Source organism: Schistocerca cancellata, chromosome 2 (genome assembly GCF_023864275.1).
Source record: "Schistocerca cancellata isolate TAMUIC-IGC-003103 chromosome 2, iqSchCanc2.1, whole genome shotgun sequence".
Lineage (NCBI taxonomy): Eukaryota > Metazoa > Arthropoda > Insecta > Orthoptera > Acrididae > Schistocerca > Schistocerca cancellata.
In genome coordinates this window covers 711,751,356-711,763,416 of record NC_064627.1, presented here as the reverse complement: position 1 = coordinate 711,763,416, position 12,061 = coordinate 711,751,356, and the positions used below count along the sequence as shown (strand labels likewise).

General features: G+C 39.2%; 1 pseudogene; it reads right to left on the bottom strand.

Moving 5' to 3' along the window:
- Positions 1-10,645: 10,645 nt before the first annotated feature.
- Positions 10,646-10,763, bottom strand: LOC126164159 (5S ribosomal RNA; annotated as a pseudogene).
- Between the last annotated feature and the right edge of the window lie 1,298 nt (positions 10,764-12,061).

Here is a 12,061-nt window from a genome sequence, read left to right as displayed (position 1 = left end):
AAGCGCTTCAGACAGCCCCATCGCTTTTGTAGAGCATTATTTAGGCTACCGATTTCGGCAAACTATGCTGCCATCTTCGGATCTTATGCGTTACGATTCACAGAAACCTCACCTGTGTGCACAATATAGCGCGACTCACATAGTAGAAAGACATTTCAAAAACATGTAAGGTGTAGTATCTCCATGTGACATAAGTGAAACTACCATAATATAAAATATCTTGCATAGTGCACCAAGCATACATAATATTTTTATAATAGTAGGCTGTCGTAAATGAAAATAAAGATTACTTATTATAAGCAGCTATTTGGTGAATCTGCTGTAACAATTATGTCGCTATCAGACAATATATTACGCTGCTGGCCCTAAGGAAGAAAAATGATAGTTTTAGTTATGACATGTCGATATAGTACGCCTAGCATGGTCTTTAAATGTCTTTTTACGATATGACACGCGATATATTGTACACACAGACGCGATTCTTTTAAGCGTAGTGCATAACATCCGAAAATAGCAATATAGCATGCCGAAAGCGTCAATTTAAGTAAATTCCCTACAAAAGCGATTGTGGCTGAAGTTTTTATGTCTGTTTTCAAAAGAAAATACAGTGTTGTTGACAGGGTAAACTACTTTCTTTGGGTAGTATCTGCATTAACTGCAGTTTGTATGTGATTAATTGCTGTCAATACATGTAGGTCTATACTTTCTGCTGCGTGGAATTACATACATGTAACACGGTACACCTGACGTCCTTGATTTTAAATCATGGCAGGGACTTACATTTTTTACTATGTGTGGCGTTTGAATATGTTTCAGATGCACGGTATTCGGATTGATAACCAGGAGAAGTACTTGTAGTGTCAGCCCAACTGCCCAAACGATGTTTTTTAAATATTCCTTTTTATGTGGTTTCTGCTAAGAACTACTACGAATCGCAATTTTATTCGAAACTTTTACGCCGCTGGTCCTTTCTTTGATTTTAGGAATTGGATTGTTTTCTAAAAGAAGAAGGCAGAATCTATGTCTTTCTCTGGTGAGCCTAGATTGTAGATGGACGTAAGTTTAAAGCTGATCTTCTGTAACTAATGTGATGAAAGAAAAGTATTCAAGAGGAGCGTTATTATCCATTGACTTACGGAATCGACATGTTGTTACTATGACTGCACCCAAATCAATTCATATTGAGAATAAAATGTTGAGGTAAACTGTTTCAGTCTTTGTTCTCATTGTAATGATAACGTTGCCTATGTCTGGTAATACACAAATGTAATAAGCTTTTGTATCCCGGACGCAAATCCTGTGAGAGTTTGCAAGGAGAATGTGTGTCCACAAACAATAAGCAGGAAGTACGAAACTCGCATCATTACAAACTGTTTGAGCCGAAATATTTAGAAAACCTTATCTTAATCATCATGTTGAGAATAAATTGTTAGGATGCTATGAGTCTGTGTTCAGTGCTACTTAAAGGAAAGTCAACCGAACGCTGGGGCACAACAGTAACTTGTAAATAGATTTAACCATAACCACTATCACACCAGGTAATATTACCTCTCCCGCTTCGACCGACTCCCCATCTTACGGTATAGAATTTTATACTCCCGCAGACTGTCACATTGGGAGTTGTCAGCTAACAGTAAAAAAAAAAAAAAAAAACATAGGCTACGGTATCTGCTTCACACACCTGCCTGACTTCTTTTCATAGCCCATGTAGTTCAGATGATAGCTTTTCCAAGCCACAGCCTCTTGAGGTACTTAAATGAATTAATATGCAAAAATATTCAAGCACAGGTGCCATGCGTAAATTAATTTCAATGAATATTAAATGAACGAAGCGATTAAAAAGTTTATTAAGTAAGATTGAAGCTTTTTATAATTTCGTGCTGACGTCAATGCGAAAGCGAATAGCCCCACATCTCATCAAGCGATCGTCACATATAACGAAAGCTCGTCAGTTTTTCGGCTGACTTCGATTTCGCTCAGAGAGAAAAAAGTATTCTTTTTTACGGACCACATGTCTAGAACACGACGTGGAGCATCATTCTGCTTAAGACGAGATATCGTTTAATTCTGAATATCTATTTCAACTGAACCTAAATAAATTCGTATATGAAAATTACAGAGCCAGCAAGTAATAATCAGATAAGAAGTTAATTTACGTCACGTTTGATTAATAGTAATGAGCGATGTTAGATCCGTCATCCAGATAATGGAGTTAGAATGGAATCAGCCATTGGGTAGGACAAGTGACAGAGTACATTACAGTTTATGGTTAAAAAGTATTTTATGAAGCCTGTAAGGATTGCAAGTTTCTTCCGTAGGGTGTAGCTTGGAACTAAGCATCCAGTGCTTCTAAGCATTCTGAGTAAAAGATCAATTATTCAATCCGAATTGCAGACTTCCTTAGAGAGACTGCTCTAGGATACTAGGGCGTACGTCAGCCACATAAACTCAATAGAATCAAGGTTTGACGAGCGCCGGAGTCCAGGAAAGAAAGAATATGGAGATGTGTTCTAAAGATGCTTTGGGTTTCCCGGAATATTTTTGGTCTGTTCAAATCCGTCCCTATTTAAGTTTTTCCTGATATTCTTAAATTGATTCAGCGGTTTCTCTGAAAGGGTCACTCTGCTTTCCCGGTCTTGTGCTTGGCCTGTAATGGTTTCGTCATCGACGACATGTGAAACTCTAACCTTTCTTCTTTTTAGTTGTAAACTTCTTTGTCCACTTCAGGTTTTAATATTCTTGAATAGTATCCCATTTTTAAAGCTTCCAGTTTATTACTACCCATATTTCTACTGGCCTGATATTCGTTTAGGAACAACTATAAACTTTTCGTGTATGTTATTATTGAGGGGACAGTCATGTCTTATGCATAACAAAACGTACTATGTTTTATTCAGGATGCCTGATAATTCATTTTATGAAAATCTATTAATAATCTTCAAAGAACTTTGTTTACCCTTTGTAGTAGTAGTAGCAGTAGAAGTAGTAGTAGTCTCAATTAGGGATTTAAATAATAATTGCATCTACCGCGGTCAAAATTGTCTTAGATTCCTAGGTACGTAATGGGAGACCTAATATTGATTAATTGTTAAACCTGCAGTGATTGCGCTGCACTCTCGAATTTCTTATCGCAATGCTCTGTACAGGATGAAAATTAGTTACTAGAGTAACATTAATATCATACTATTAACATTTCTCTGAGAGAATGTAGTGAACTGTACAATGAAGTGCTTTTGAAAAATCGCATAAAGTAACAGTTAGCAATATTTAATTGGATAAATTCTAAAAGACCTCAATCTTGAATGCAAAAATAGCATGTTTAAAGGAAAGATTCTTTTGATATCCAAATTTAACACACCAAAGAATCTTGTTTTGGAAAAGGTTTGTTAATGTCATTGTCATTGAAAGCATGATATTTTACTTTACTTTCCAGAGGCAGAGAAGCAAAGAAACAGTTGGTACCTTGATATGCTCCGTTATGGGCGGAGTATTCAGTAGCAGACTGTCATCTGCTGGTGATTTCAAAATATAAACTATTTACTGTTCTGCTCAACTCATAATTCTGTTTGTTTTATGATCCTATGCCTCCATATTTAAGCGGTGGCTAGAAATCCACGAAGTGATCAAATTCGGGAAAATACATTTTCTTGATCTTCTCGAAAGCTTATTCCAAACGCTCATAAGTTTCTAATCAAGTATCAGCAAATATGCCAAACGAAGGAAAGCGAGCTCTTTCGAACTGGATTTATCAGAGAATTTTGAAAGAACTTACTTTTCTTAGTTCAATACATGTCGCGAGACAGGTAATCCAGCTAAAATCACCGTCTTGAAATTCAAATATAGCTTTCATTCTAAAATTAAACATTACTGTAGCTTTTGAATTTACCAAGTTTTTCGAGTACTTGCTAAAGAAATTAAACTGTGCTGTGAACATGTGCAGAGGACAGCTTAAGAATTGTTTATTCGAGATTTTCATTATCACAAATACGGTTTTGTACGTACCATGAAACACCTGAAAGTAAGAATTTGTGCAGGAATCATTCCTGTATATAGGCAGATGGTCCTGTTTGCGCCACTGTATGGGACTTTAGTCGGATTAAAGGTGATCAAGCAAACTGAGAGGCGAGCGGAACTAGGCATTCTTGAAAAATACAGAGTCCAGAAGCATGCAGTGAGGATGAAGCTGGAACCAAGCAACGAGTCTCACACTGTCGTTCTACCGCCTATCACAGTGTCGTCAGGCTTGCTGGAAGACATTCTTCTTCGCACGTGTGTTTGTTGCCTCTCTGGACACGAACGTGTCCCTCCCATAGGAATCTGTGCAGGTAATGATCCAAGAGTTTTTAACTAAATTAATAAAAATTCGGAAACATGCTTTATCGATGGAAACATTAATTTTTGTATTCAGAAACAACGAATTTACAACGATCTGGCTCTGAGAACATTTTATGAACGATTAAGAATTAATTGTAAACCGGTTGTTGCTTACTTGTGTCTTTGTTACAGCACCAGAAATGGTGAGTAGTCGAAGGTAATTCTTTGTGATAGCGTTTTAAGGTTACTAAGAATATTCGCCAAACTCCTCCCATCCAGGGTAAGAAACACCAAATGTAGAGTTTTCAGCATTCGCCGCTCTGCCGTGACCGCTACTTCGCAGAAAGAGCTTTCATTTTTAGATCAGTTTCTAACTGAGTCTAAAATTCTTATAAATGGTCTGCTGCAACTTTTTTTTCTATAACTATATGAGACTCCTCCCGTTTTAGAAATATAGGCTTATATTTGTAATTCAACTCAGTGTTAATACAATATTCTAACTACTCCCTTCTTTCTATTACCACTACCTATAATCTAAGTTATTTTCTCCCAACCAACTACTGTAGTCTAAATTTCACGGCTTTAGTCTCTACCTGAGAGGCAAAAATCTTCGCCACCAGTACTATGTTCTTCCTGTATTTTAAGCATCTTTGGTCCCACTGCAAATGTCTCGGTTAGAGTGAAAATCAAAAGTCTCACAACACCACTTAACCGACAACAACACGCACATTGGTCACTCACCGTAGTATTATCACCAATACCTGCAAACATTTATCCATATAGTGATAGTAACATGTAGCTGCTGCCCCGTTTTTCTGATCGCGAGTCAGCTGAGCAAACAAACTTAACCTTCAGTAATGGATCAAAATCTATCTTTTTTTTATCATATGCAATGTACGTAAGAATTGATCACTACTGAGATGACAGTTCAAACGGGTAAATAAATCTGATGATCTATGTTTGGTCTGCAAGTAACAAATTTCACCTAGGGGCCTTTGTGTTACGTAACCTAAAACTATACAAAGTACCAAGAAGATGAGTCTGTAATCATTTATTTTCTGCACATTGTATAGGGTTCAAGGGAATTTTTACTATTACTCCTCAATTGCAATATTTGTGTGACAATTATTTTTGTTCTATTGGCCATGAGAGTTTTTGGCGGTATCACTGTTTTTTCATAGGTATCTTTAATTTTAGTCAGAGCCATTAACTCTAAAACCCTAAGTGTTATGGAAAGCCATTGTTATTTCACTATCGCTAAGCTATTTCTCTGTATTTCTGAATTTAACTGAGTCTATAACAACACGGTTTGTGTATTATATAATTAAACTATTGGAACGCAGTGGGAAAATCTTTAAGTTCAGAATGCTGTGTTCTAGAAATATGCACCCTGAGTCCCAAAAACCAAACTATCTAAAAAAAATTAGACAAATTTGCCGTCCTAGAGCTCTTCACGCAATTGAGAATCCGAGCACGAGGACCTCAGATTAGTTATGTAGTTGTAGTGAGCGTTGTATGAGAAATGTCATTAGAGAAGCATCTTCTGTCAAAACCGTAGCCAGCTGCGCAGCAATCGGGACGTCTACTTACGAGAGGAATTCTTCACTGAGAGTGATGCGGAGTGAGACAACAGCCTGCCTTCGCTGACATCTCCACTCGTACACCGCAGGCGACAGCAAAAAACGCTATCTGTGACAGTTATTTTGTTTCCTTACTCCTCAATACATCTCAACTCGTTTAATGTACTTTCATGGTCTGAGTCTGAGATGTGTCTACCAGCCTATTAAAAAGTGACATACTCTACTTCCGAAATACTTTCGCACACTTGTAGTGCCTAATCTAGCAGGTTACGTCTTTTGGAACTTCGTTGGTCTCACCCTTTAGCCGGCTTTTGTGTGATAATCCACACTTGGCATACAGTAGCTAATGCGGATCATTAGTATTTTATAGATAGTGTCTTGCACATGCGCACTGACTTTACAGAACTTTCGTAATACACTGAATATGAGACCTATTTTTTCTCGAATTACCTTTAAACATTCGCTAAATTTCAGATAAGGTATCATTGACAGTATAATGTAAGATTTCCAGGCGATGCCAGTGTACCTGACATCATGACAAGAATGCTCAAAATCTCCATTCAATACTTAATGGGGAACAATGTTTTATACGTAGGGAAATGGAGGTGAGAGTTTAAACTGTATACTATGCTCACATCTTAGAGCCAGATGCTTCCATAGTGAAATATTTGTTCGGTAAATAGGAATGTAATTTTTAGCACTTGAAGGAGCTATTTAATAATGAGCTATCATAACCGCTTTTTACTATTCTCTAAGCACTTACTTTATTTCCTCATAAACTTATCCTCTTCCTTAAATTTTTCCTTTTCTTCGTTTTGAAAGTCCAGTTACTGTACACATTGTTGCTGGTGACGAAGCAAATGCGTCGAGAATGACATTCTTGTTGATGTTTTTAATTAACTGACACTCTGTCTTAGCGTTGTTATGAGTCGACGGGGTAAATTACTAATGAGCCAGAGAAGTTTCTTAAATATTAATAAGTGGCTCTGCTCGCTGCGAAAGAGGCTTACGCAAGCCAACTACGATGGTCCTGTTTTCTGGAAGAGCGAACGACAATTTCACCAGAAAACAACTCGAAAAGTTAGGAAAGGAACAAATCAGATATTTAAAAAAAGATTTGGGAGCCGAATTTATAATATGTTGTCTACAATACAGGTTAGTACTCATTCCGCAGAGGAAAATCTCACCATGTACAAGGAAATCGATACGAAATAAAATCTGTAACGCCTGCCGGAGTGGCCGTGCGGTTCTAGGCCCTGTAGTCTTCAGCCGAGCGACTGCTACGGTCGCAGGTTCGAATACTGCCTCGGGTATGGATGTGTGTGATGTCCTTAGGTTAGTTAGGTTTAATTAGTTCTAAGTTCTAGGCGACTGATGACCTCAGAAGTTAAGTCGCATAGTGCTCAGAGCCATTTGAACCATTTTTAAAATCTGTAACAGAGGTTGAGGAGATTTATAGCAAATAAGTTATTTAAGGAGATTTGTAGCAATTAAGTTATTCCCAGCATTTCACTTCATAGTGAATGAAATGTAGAATATATATTCAAGACAGTAGTAGTTGTTGGATGGTATCTAATGTAAAAGGTACCTCATTAGAATCGCCGAGGGTTCTTGTGGAGATCACTGCGTGCGTTTTATCTTGTCGAAACCCCATAATCATAAAATAGGTTTAAGACTGATCCTAAATAGATGTTAGACCTGGCTACTATGTATTCCATAATTGATAAATATTGTGTAATAAGCTTTTACAAAAGTGTACGATGTGCAGAAGAATACTGAGATTCCTCATAAAGTGAATTCAACAAAAATTTCGCCTCATAAATAAGAACACTCTGTTACTTGTAACAAAAAACAACGAAGAAGAGAATTGCACGGAGCAGAAGTCTAGAAGGTTAAAAAGAAAAGAAAAGAAGAGAGAGAGAGAGAGAGAGAGACAATAAGTTGCTTACCACTAAAGATGAAGATCAAGCTGTACTAGGATGGATAGGATAAAAGAGGACGTTATCCGACGAGGGATGATAATTGATAGGGATATCTGTGACGTCACCCAGCAAAACCATCTGATGTGGTTTGGCCATATGAACAGCATGAATGGTGTTTTTGGAATACTTTTAAAGCACTGTACATTACCACTGCAGGAGACAGCTTCACTTAGCCAGCAGAGAACATGTAAGATCATGTATTTAGAAGGACAAGCCACGGTATAGTGTGGCAAGTCGTACTAACGTTTGTGACTTTGTATCCTAATTGAACCATTTAGAAATGGCTAAGCTTATGGTTGTATACGCCCCCTAATCTCTTTTTGTGTTATTCTCAGGACCTCTTTGTAATGACGGCGCGGTAACTGCCGCACTCTCTTCCTCTCTAAATTTAAGCGTTTTCGCAAGAACAATGTCAGTTTTCTGCTTTAAATGCCCATATAAGTTACCGAAGAATCATTGTCACGCTATTGTATGGGCGACGCCGATCTGTCAGGACCCTAGTGGCAAATCTTCGACCTCATTTGGTGTCTGCTGCCATGCTTAGTTGTTACGGATTTCAAAAGCAGGGTCAATAGTCTGTAATTGGTCATAGAAACGTTTTGTTTGCTATTTTATTTACAGATGCAGTGTTCTTTCCCAGAACCTTCCCAAAAAGTCTATGTTTTGCATTTGGCTTCCCTACTACAGATTTTACATGGTACAGCAAATTGGCTGTGTTGTTTCAAAGAGATCATCCTCGCATTCCACTCAACAAATGTAGGGAAAATACTGGAAACATAGGTCTGCGTAGAAGGACGGGTATTTTAACAACTCCACTCACTAGACCATCTCCTTTGTTACAAAAAGTTATAGTGATTACATAACAACGATACTAAGTCAGCAACTCTCAGGTAGATAAGAAGCAAAGAAGCAGTAGTCACTGTAGTCACTGTCAAGAGCCCCAAGCACAGACTGCTCAACTCCTTCCAGCTCCAACTTTCTGAAAGGGTGCCGTGAAGTCACTTTGGTTTTCCCTCTCTAATATTTTAAACATAGCTGCACAACAGCAACGGTTTCTCGTAATAAAATTATAAACAGCCGACCAGTTGCAATGGATAAAGAAATTCTTTACCTAGGTTTCGACAAATATAAATTTGTCTTCTTCAGAAGGTAACCTAAGGACAATGAACATCATAGCTTACATTAGAAAAGTATGAAACTTATGAGCCAAGAATAAATTTTAAGACAAATTAGGGAACTCTTGCATTACAGAAGTATGATAACGACGACTGGTACTTACAATTTTACATTAGTAAGGACTAATGTACCATCGCCGTTTTTACAATTGTCGGCATAGATCCATGTGTCAAAAATAAAATATAGCCCTAGAATTAGGGTTGTCACGTTAATAGAAAATAGCTCATGGATCTTGCAGAGCTCACAACCGACTGAGTGTAATCGGTGAGCGTGGTTACTCTGAAAACAGAGCAGGTGGCGCTCGTGCCGGTCCTCTTTTATCCTATCCATCCTAGTACAGCTTGATCTTCATCTTTAGTGGTAAGCAACTTATTGTCTCTCTCTCTCTCTCTTCTTTTCTTTTATTTTTAACCTTCTAGACTTCTGCTCCGTGCACATTCTCTTCTTCGTGGTTTTTCGTTACAAGTAACAGAGTGTTCTTATTTATGAGGCGAAATTTTTGTTGAATTCACGCGCTACCTGTGCCCTACAGATGATGTCGCCATTTCGTCATTATGGAATGTTAGTGCACTGCGCAGTCACTTCCTATGTAAGGGAAGGGAGAAGTAAATATCAGCTACATACATTGTTTGAACAAGTGAAGTGCCAAGACCAGCCTTCGTGTATCTGCTTTAGATTTCGGTTACTCTGAGGCGTCTTAATACAGGAAGATACAAAAGTGACGGGGAAACAATCCCGTTGAAGATCAGGTTATTAAAGAAAGGCGAGAAGCCCGGGCTGGCCAAGAATGAGGGAGGAATTCATTACGCCCTATATAGAGCAACCAATGCGGCGTTCACCTTAATAGATTTATAGTAACCGACGAAAAATTAAAGCCGGATGGCTGGAATGCAACGTGTTACCCACCAGGCCAGTGTTTTAAAAGAAAAAGGAAATTTTCAGTAATTCTGGAAGGTGTGTCATAATTGATGAACGGAACTAACACGGGAGAAAGTATACGATAGTAGAAGCTAAAACATTCTGAGAAACATGGGCTGACAAACGAGCTGTTTGCAAGATAATCGTAAGTGTCTGGTTATGTATTTGAAAAGCAAATTTTTCGAGTATGTCTCCAGCTAATTGTGCTGACTTCATTCACTGTTGAACATTTTGTATATACACGGTGGGGTATCGGCACATTTTACTGCTAATGTAAGCCTCTCGTGACATGTAGTCCACATTACGCAGGGGTTTCAGGATGCTTTTAATAAGATAGTGTAGATTGCATAATGTATTTCTTTATTTATAACGTAGTTTCGGCTAGTGCCATCATCAGCCTGTAATTAGGATGAAAAGAACGTAAGGATGAGTGGTTTTTGTTACGCATTACCATGCGACAAAATACGAAAAATTAAAAAAGGCCATGAAGGCTCAAAGGCACCGACCGACCGTCGTGTCACCCTCAGACAACAGGCGTCACTGGATGCGGATATGGAGGGGCATGTGGTCAGCACAGCGCTCTCCCAGCCGTATGTCAGTTTCTGAGACCGGAGCCGCTACTTCTCAATCGAGTAGCTCCTCAGTTTGCCTCACAAGGGCTGAGTGCACCCCGCTTGCCAACAGCGCTCGGCAGACCGGAAGGTTACCCATCCAATTGCTAGCCCAGCCCGATAGCGCTTAACTTCGGTGATCTGACGGGAACCGGTGTTACCACTGCGGCAAGGCCGTTGGCCACAGAAATATAGACTTTGTAAAACAACATACAGTGTCAGTTTCATTAAACAGATACCTAAGCTGGGCGTCAAACGCTAACCTGACTCAGTTTATGTTAACTTATAAAAAAGTTTCCCGGCACCACTATGTAATGTGGACTAGATGCCATGACAGGCGGACCTGCCAGTATAAGAGGAGGCGGGGAGTACTGTGTTGACCATAAAAAGTAGTAACAGCAAAAAGGGTCTTTCAGGAGAGCTGAGTGACTTCGAACGTGGACTTGCCACTGGATATCACTTGTGTAACACACCATCAGAGACACTTGGACCTTTCTAAAGCTGCCAACGTGGAGTGCTAGTGATATGATTGTGAAGCGGAAACGCAAAGGAACAACCGCAGCTAAATCATAACAAGCCACGCCTCATGTAAAGACGGATAGAGCCCATGAAGCACTGCGGAGCGTGGTTGCAAAAAATAGTATGAAATCGGTGGAAATAATCACTCGTAAGTTCTTAAGTGCTACCAGCACTGCAGCAAGCACAATGGCTGACTGTTCGTAATGAGTTAAAAAGAATGGGATACAGTTGTCTAACAGTCCCTCATAAGCCACTTATTCCTGTAGCAAGTGCTAAGAGACGCTTGCGGTGGTGTAAAGAGCGACGGTAATGCATAGTGGATGACTGGAAACGAGCAATGTGGGGTCATGAATCACACTTTCATATCCCATGGCTATCGGATGGAAAGTTTTGGATTTGCAGCTGCCTGTGGAACGTTACCCGCCATTGTTATGTGCAGTGACTACAGTGGAGTACGGATAAAATGGTATGGGGGAGGGGGGAGGGTGTTTCTCATGTTTATCGAGTAGTTCTCTTCTTTTTCTCAAAAAAAACGCTAAATATGGAAGCGTATCTTTTTTTTCATCTGGCCATCACTATCCAGCCACTCATAACGTAACACAGTTCACAGTATAGTGTACAGCGTAAAGTAGAGGAACAGTTCAGAGACGATGATTTTATCCGCATGACAACGCACCCTGTCAAAAAGCAGCAAGTGTGGGTCATTGGTTTATGGATAAAACAGTCCTGAAATGTACTGGTCTGCTCAGAGTGCCGACGTGAACCTTACATCAATGGGATGTTGGATTGTCGACTACGCTCCACACTTATGCTGTCAGCTCTTGGGTAAGATTGGGTTACCATTTCTCCACAGACATTCAGAGGCCTCATGGAAATTATCCCCAGTAAATCTGAATCCATTACAAGGTGAAGGGTGGAGACATCCCATATTATAATTCTGATCAGATAGTGTGGACGGGGC